Source organism: Peromyscus eremicus, chromosome 4, assembly GCF_949786415.1.
Source record: "Peromyscus eremicus chromosome 4, PerEre_H2_v1, whole genome shotgun sequence".
Lineage (NCBI taxonomy): Eukaryota > Metazoa > Chordata > Mammalia > Rodentia > Cricetidae > Peromyscus > Peromyscus eremicus.
Window position 1 is genome coordinate 144,094,094 of NC_081419.1, and position 8,253 is coordinate 144,102,346.

Genomic DNA, 8,253 nt, shown 5'->3' on the forward strand with positions numbered 1-8,253 from the left:
GCTATGGACGCCCCAGAAATGGCTGGCCAGGAAAAACGGTTATTAACCACTCAGTGTCCTTTAACAGGCATGTTGGTTACCCCTGGCAATGAGCAGCTGCGGCCACAGAAGGAAACTTCTCAATCTCCCTCGGCATCCCTTGTCTCCCCATGACTCTCCCAGCTGTAAGAGGCAGCAGGCTCTGGTTCTCATGTCAGGGAGCCCTTATGAAGGTTTCCTCCCAAATGAAATGCTTGTCATGTCTGTCTTTCTTTTTGCCAGCCTTCTATTTGGTGGGTGGCCCCTATGGGGAGTTGGGGAGTATGTGCTCCAATAGAGTTCCTCTCTCCTAGTGGAGGTCCCCCCCCCCCCGCCTTTTCTTGCTGCCGGATCCCTTGTAACCCTGTTCCTTGAGCAAGTCAGACAAGGACTATTTCCATTGCTCTTATTGCGCCCACCACTGGCTGAGTGAACTTTATGTGACTTTTGAGATCTTCTCCCTGCTTCGGGAACTACTCAGACACCAGGCGGGGAGTTTCCCTTGTGAGAGCTCGTGGAAATGACCCTCTTCCTCTCAGTGGGCTCCTACTAAATGGAGCGGCTGGTTTCAGGAACAGCCCTTCCCTTTGACTTGATTTCTGTTGAATCCTCCTCCTCACTCTGCTGAGCAGCCATGGGCCACCAATCTTCTAAAAGGGCTCTGTCAAGCCAAACTTCTCATGTTCTACTACAGTACGGGGCATGCTCAAAGTAGCCCCTCATAATCTCAGAGGGTGGTCCGTCTAACTCGCAAATTCATTAAGTCTCTAAGGACTTTCTCCAATGCAGTGGAAGATGGGCAGGGGTTCCATGCTTTCAAAGCCTCCCCCTCCTCTGTGTGTGTGTGTGTGTGTGTGTGTGTGTGTGTGTGTGTGTGTGTCTGTCTGTCTGTGTCTGTCTCTCTCTCCACTCCCATGACCCTTCTTTCTGCTCTCCCTGCACCATCTTCCAGGTTCCTGGTCTTCACTCTCAAATCTGACTTGTCACGTTCTCTTTCTCTCACTATAAAACTGCCCCTTCTCTGCCAATTTGGTGCCACTTTCCAAATCCTGTTGCTAAAATTCTACTCCAGAAAAATTTCTTTCCTTTTGCTGGCTTGTTAACAAAGGCTGCCTCAGGCTATTTCCTTCCTAACCAAATCCCTGCACGCTAAGGTCCCTGCTCCAATCAGGTAGTCCTGTCCAGCAAGTTCAGATCCCACATGATCCCCTGCAAGATCCTCTCTGTCAAATCTCCCCACATCTGTCTGCTTCTCACTCCCCTGGACCAGAGGTTGACATTTGCCAAGAGGCTGGTCCCCTTTGTGTGAGTGCGCTGCCCAGATCCTCCTCCAGGGCCCTGGACATAGCTAGCCGTGGTTTCTCCCACAATGCCTGCCTCCATCTACACTAACTCAGCCCCTCCAGAATGGTAAATCCATCTCTACCCTTCCCTCCCACCCCCATTGCTGACTTTTAGCTAACATAAAACTAGGTCTCACTCCCCATAAGAGAAACAAACACAAAGTCCCCGATTCCTTAGGGCCTAATACCACCTGAATCATAACTTGAATTACAAGTTTTTAAAAAGCTAGTCTATGTTTAGTCCACAGGCTTACAAACTGCTTCTCCAGTCTGCAAAAATTGCCCCTGCTCCACCCTTTTCTCTTCCCCTCCCCATCCTGGGGAACCACATAACTGAGACTCAACCCCCTCACCCCAACCCTACCCTCGCTCAGTGGTGGACAAACGAAAAGGTGTTCTTCTAAAAGGTGGAGCAGGGAGAGGGGGATGTAAAGGTGCTCAGGCAGCAAAATTCCTCTGCCCTGCTAAACCAAAACAGAACAGACAAACTTATTTTAAAAACTTTATAAAGGGAATTCAGAAACATTTATTCAGTCCTTGACCCCTCTCATCTCAATGGTTAAATAAAATAGTTACTTGTGATTCAATGTGTTGTCATGTTCTGGCCAATATGTCATGTGTTTCCTAAGGGATTTATTCAGTCTGTCGCCTGTGATCTCCATGTTTTTGTCCTAGTTAGCTTTAGCTGTCAACTTGAAACATGCCTGGAGTCACCTGGGTAAAGGGAACCTCAGCTGAAGAATTGCCTCTACCAGACTGGCATGGGGCCATGTCTATGAGACCTTTTCTTCATTGTTAACGGATATCAGAGGGCCCAGCCCACTGTGGGTGGTGCCATCCCTTAAGCAGGTAGTGCTAGGCTATAAGAAAGCAGGGTGAGCAAGTCAGAAGGAGCAAGCCAGTAAGCAGCATTCCTTCGTGGTTTCTGCTTTCTATTACTGCCTTGAGCTCCTGCCCTGGCTTCTCTCAACGAGGGACTACAAGTTGTACCATGAAATAAAACCTCTCTTCCTCAAGTTGCTTTTAGTCTTGGTGTTTCTCACAGTAGCAGGAAGCAAGCTGGAACACTCTTATTATGTTAAAACAACTACAAAAAAAAAAAAAAAACACAACTAAATAAGTCTTACAGCCTTGATGTAAAGTGAGTGCACAGGATATTCCTATCTCTTTTAAAGGTGTGGTGTATGTGTGTATGTACGTAAATACAAACATGTGTAGGATGATAGAATTTTAAACTACATAACTGGCTTAAAGACACACAGTTCTCTTTTGGAATATATTTGAAGGTGATTGCTCTGCTCCACCTATGTTTATGTGTGTCGGATACTGAGTCTACAGCACACATGTTTTATGTGTGTAAAATATCATTATTAAGTTTTAAGATATAATTGATTTCAAGATTCTACAAACACAAATAGGTATAAAAAGCCATTGAGTTGAAAAGGACACAAAGGAGTTACAGATACACCTAAAATAAAACCTCAGCTCTGGGGGCACACCCTCCTCTGCCAGCTGTTCTGTCTTTAACTCTGCTGTTTACGGGATACCAAGTGAGAGCGCTAGGGTCACACCCACCTCCACCTCCCATCTCTGCTTCCTTTTACTCTCACCAACCTTGTGTCCTGTCACGGTTCTCGTGGCTGTACCGGGCTTTCTTTGAGGCCAGCAACCAGCTCCTGAATCATGACACAGAGACTTGTTATCAATTATGAATGCTCAGCCTTATCTTATGCTTGTCCCACTAGCTCTTATAACTTAATTTAACCTGTTTCTCTTCATCTATGTTTTGCCTTGGGGCTTTTTACTTTTCTTTCATTCTGTGTGTCCTACTCTGTGTCTGGCTGGCTGGTGGCTGCCTGGCTGGCTGGCCCTTCTCTCTCCTCTCCTCTCTAGCCTAGATTTTCCTCCTCTTCATTCTCTCTGCCCACCAGCCCCACCTATCCCTCTACTATCTAGCTATTGGCCATTTAGCTTTTTATTAGACCAATGTGGTGCTTTAGGCAGGCAAAGCAACACATATTTATTAACAAATGCAGCATAAACAAATGTGATACATCTTTGCCTAGTTAAAGTAGTATTCCACAACACATGGCCCCCAGACTTGGTCTGTCATACTGTTGGGGTTTTGATGCCCCCTCCTCTTTTCTTGGCTCTTTGCTCTACTCCTTCCTTTCTGGGCTCCCAGCCTAACCAGGATTTCTGTTCCTCCTTCTGTTGTTTGAATCTTAGCTAGTCTTTTAATAAAAAACCCAGAGCCAGATATTGGGGTAAAAGCTGAAAGGTCAGAATAGAACAAGCCACAGCCAACCTCACCCCACCAACTCCTCAGACGATCCTGTTTCCATGAATCCTCAGACTGAAAGCCTCTGAGTCCTCACCCGAAAGGGTCTCAGCTGAACTGCTTTAGTTCCTGTTTCCTCACGCCGTATAAACCTTTCTTCACCCTGCCGTTTATTCCTGGGATTAAAGGCATGTGTGCTTCCAGGACTGGGATTAAAAGTGTGTGCCACCACTGCCTGGCTCTGTTTCCAGTGTGGTCTTGAACTCACAGAGATCCAGACAGATCTCTGCCTTGGAATTAGGATTAAGGTGTGTGCCACCACTGTCTGGCCTCTATATCTAATCTAGTGGCTGGCTCTGTCCTCTGATCCTCAGGCAAGCTTTATTAGGTACACAATATACCACCACACACTTCCATTCTCCAGGACCCCTGCTCACTATGACAAGATTCTAACACTGAGTTAAGGGGCCCCACTGGTTTTGTATCTAAACACATTGTCCCTGTCTCAGCTGTGACCTTTTAGCCCATCCATTTCCAAAAGGGGAAACTGAGCCAGCAAAACATTTGTTCCATCTCTCTAAGCCTTGTCTGGACCTACTTGACTGACCTGATGAGGACCCCCTCCCCAGTGGGCACCATGCCATCTTTCCTCCCAAGAATGCCCTTGACTGTCCTGTTCATGATCTTAAGCTAACCTCTAAGATAAGATCAGTTTTGGTTTTTTTTTTTTTTTTTTTTTTTCTTGAGACAGGGTTTCTCTGTGTAGTTTTGGTGCCTGTCCTGGATCTTGCTCTGTAGACCAGGCTGGCCTCGAACTCACAGAGATCCTCCTGTGTCTGCCTCCTGAGTGCTGGGATTAAAGGCATGCGCCACCACTGGCCAGCAAGATCAAATTTTTTAAAAAGTTGGTTCTCTGTTGTAGTCCCGTTTGGCCACAGGACCCTTGGTAAATAGAAAGAGCCGTGCAAAGGCACTCTGGGCACACTTCCCGGCCCTCCAGGCACACTTCCCGGCCCTCCTTATTCTTTCATGGGTTCCTGGCCCATACAGAGCTGCTTGTAAAACCAAGGGCCTGGAAGCAGAGCGATGGGAACATGTGAATCATCAGGATTCCTGTTGAAACTCTTATTTCCTCGGTGGCTGTGAATTTGAAAATGTTTTGACTGGACATTTGTCTTTGTCCTTTGTCCAAAGCAGCAGGCTCTTGACAGCCAGTTTTCCTCACCTCCAGCATTTGTGTTCTTTGCTTTCAGGATGTGTCCTGAGAGAAGAGCCGTTGTTCAAAGCGAGGATCAATTGCCCTCATTTAGTAAAGAGGGGAACTTACAGGAAAGCTTAGAATTCTGACTTCTCCTTATAAAACAGGAGGGGCTGGTCATATCCTCACAAACTGCATGAGCAGAACTGAGAACTGGCGGCCTTTTTAAGGGACACCACTTTGCAGTATTTCTGGGTCCCCACCCCCCTCCGGCTTGTGTCCCAGCAGCTGCTGCTACTTAGCTTCATTTTTACACTATCACTTCTCTTGGGGCAAATTCACAAGCAGTAAAGCTATTTTTTTAATAAAGCTATTCTTATGCCATGTTTCTTTCAAAAGTTTGAAAAACGATCAGAAAACCTCACATCTCCATGAAAATGAAAAAGAGTGTTAGTAAAGGAGATGCTTTGTGCATTTCACATTTCATAATTAATCTAACACAATAACTACACAGTTCAGAATATTTATAGTTACATGAAGTAAAGATACAAAGACTATTAGTGTTTAGAACAGCAAGCATTTTTTTCCATCCAATGCTTAGATATTCTGATTATTTTAAAGTGAACTTGTAACACAAATTGCTAACTGGTCTTATTAATAAAAATCCCAGAGCCAAATATTGGGGTAAAAACCTGAGAGATCAGAGGAATAGGAAAAGCCACAGCCAACCTCACCTCACTAACTCCTCAGCTTCCAAAGAGACCTACTTCCTGTATACCCATGCCTATGTGCCTTTCTGTTCTGCCATCTCACTTCCACTCTCTGCCCAGCTACATCACTTCCTCTTCCTGCCCAGCTCTGTCACTTCATGTCTGTCTGTACAGACCTCCAGACCTTTATGGTTAATGCTGGGATTAAAGGCGTGTGTCACCATGCCTGGCTCTGTTCCCCAGTGTGGCCTTGAACTCACAGAGATCCAGATGTATCCCTGCCTCCTGAATGCTGGGATTAAAGGCATGTGCTACCACTGCCTGACTTCTATGTTTAATATAGTGGCTGGCCTTTTTCTCTGGTCCTCAGATAAGCTTTATTGGGGTGCACAATATATTGGGGAACACAGTATATCACCACATGAACTTTAGGATGTGCCGAGGTAACCAGGCCTTTTGAGCCAGAGAATCTGTGTGGAGGTATCGATCACAGGCCCCATGTCACCTTCCTGATTTCTCTGTCTGAATGTGTGCATGTCTACATGTGTGGGTGCTGTGCACATATGTGCACGTGTGTGGAGGCCAGAGGTCACCTTCAGGTGTCATCCTCGGGTGTCATCCTCAGGATGCCGTCCACTTGGTTTTTGAAACAGTCTCTCACTGGGCTGCAGCTTGCTGACTAGGTGAGCTCAGGCGGTGAGTGAGCCCCAGGGACCTACCGCTCTCTGCCTCCCCACAGCTGGAATTGGAAGTACTTTGTCTCCAGACCTGGGTGTTTGTTTTGTCTCCATGAGTTCTTGGGCTCTCAGGGCCTCAGAGTTGTACAAGCATTTTACTGATAGAACATCTCCTGGGCACCTATCTTTCTGACTCCTATGGTCATTTGAGCAGGCAATATATCCATCCACCTCCCTGATGCACTTTGGACAGAGTTTCAAGCTGAACTTTTTGAGTCATGGATCTTTCTCTTGAGAAAATGAGTTCACTTCTCTGCTATATCAGGGTCATCTTTGTTGCTCTAGAGCTATAGCTGAGAACATGAGATGTCATCCTGAGGAGCAATAAAGGACTACACAGACCACTGAAACAGAAACTAAGGAAATGTAGGAAAGGTTGTCATAGGTGTGTGCAAATGTTGATGATGCAACTGCATTTATGTTTCTTTCCTTCTTTTTTTTTTTTAAAGATTTATTTATTTATTTGTGTGTGTGTGAGTGTTCTGTCTTCCTGTACATCTTCATGACAGAAGAGGGTATCCAATCCCATTGTAAATGGTTCTGAGCCACCATGTGGTTGCTGGGAATTGAACTCAGGACCTCTGGAAGAGCAACCAGTGCTCTTAACCACTGAGCCATCTCTCCAGCCCTGTTTCTTTCCTCTTACTGCTGTCCTCCATACTTGAATTAGCCACACACGGTCTCCATCCCGTCCCTCACCTCCTACGTCATTACACATTTCCTGTAAAGTGACTCACAATTTATCTAGTGAATTTAAAGAAGAAATCAGGGCCAGCGAGATGGCTCAGGAGGTAAAGGTTCTTTGCCTCCAAGACTGATAACCTGAGCTCAAGCACCAGGACGCACATAGTGAAAAGAGAACTGACTCCTGCAATTTGTCCTCTGACCTCCACACATGCACCATGGCATGTGCACACCCTGGAAATTGGTGACTGCCACAAGTAGAAAGTGAATATTGAATATTGTCTTCCATAAATAAAAAATAATTCTAAAAGCTAAAGATACAACAGAGGTTTGAAAAGGCCTTATATTCTGGTTATATTTTGTTGCCTATATTGATGGTTCATGTGACTGTCAGTCTGACTGGACTGAGATCCAGCCAGGAGCTGAGGAAGTGTGGCTCTGCATGCATCTGTGGACATCTCCAGCCAGGATTCACTGAGAGATGTGCTAGTTAATCTATTCCTTTCTCTGACCCAACACCTGATAAAAAAGCAACTGAAGGAAGAAGGAGTTCATTTGGTTCACAGTTTGAGGGTGCAATCCGCCTGCCGTGGTTGGAAGTTCTGCTGGCAGGAGCATGAGGCAGCTGGCCACGATGCATCTTCTGCGTAGAAGCAGAGGGGATGACGATGGGTTCTCAGCTTGCCTTCTTTTTTTTTCTGATCCGATCCTAGCCCGTGGGGTGGTGGTGTGCACATTCAGGGTTTGTGTGATAGTTTCAATGTAATTGGCCCCCATAATCTCATAGGAAGTGGCACTATTAGGAGGTGTGACTTTGTTGGATGGGTATGGTCTTGTTGGAGGAAGTGTGTCACTGTGGAAGACAAGCTTTGAGGACTCAGGATACCTCCCAGTGTCTCAGTTGATTTCCTGTTGCCTGCAAGATGTAGGACTCTCAGCTACTACTCCAGTACCACGTCTGCCCACATGCATGCTTCCTGTCATGATGATAATGGACTGAACCTCTGAGACTGTGAGCACCTCCCCCCAATTAAATGTTTTCTTCATAAAGGTTGCCATGATCTTGTGTCTTTTCATAGCAATAGAAACCCTAACTAAGGCAGGGTTGCTCTTTTGTCTTCTGCTAAGCCTTTCTAGAAACTCCCACACTGACACACTTGGAGGTGCGTATCCATGGTGATTGTAAGTCTAGTTGACAATGAAGGTTAACCATCAGAGGGGCACGGCTTTCCCCAATCATGTGAGCAGTGCCATCCATACACTGAGGATCTCCAGATGGTGT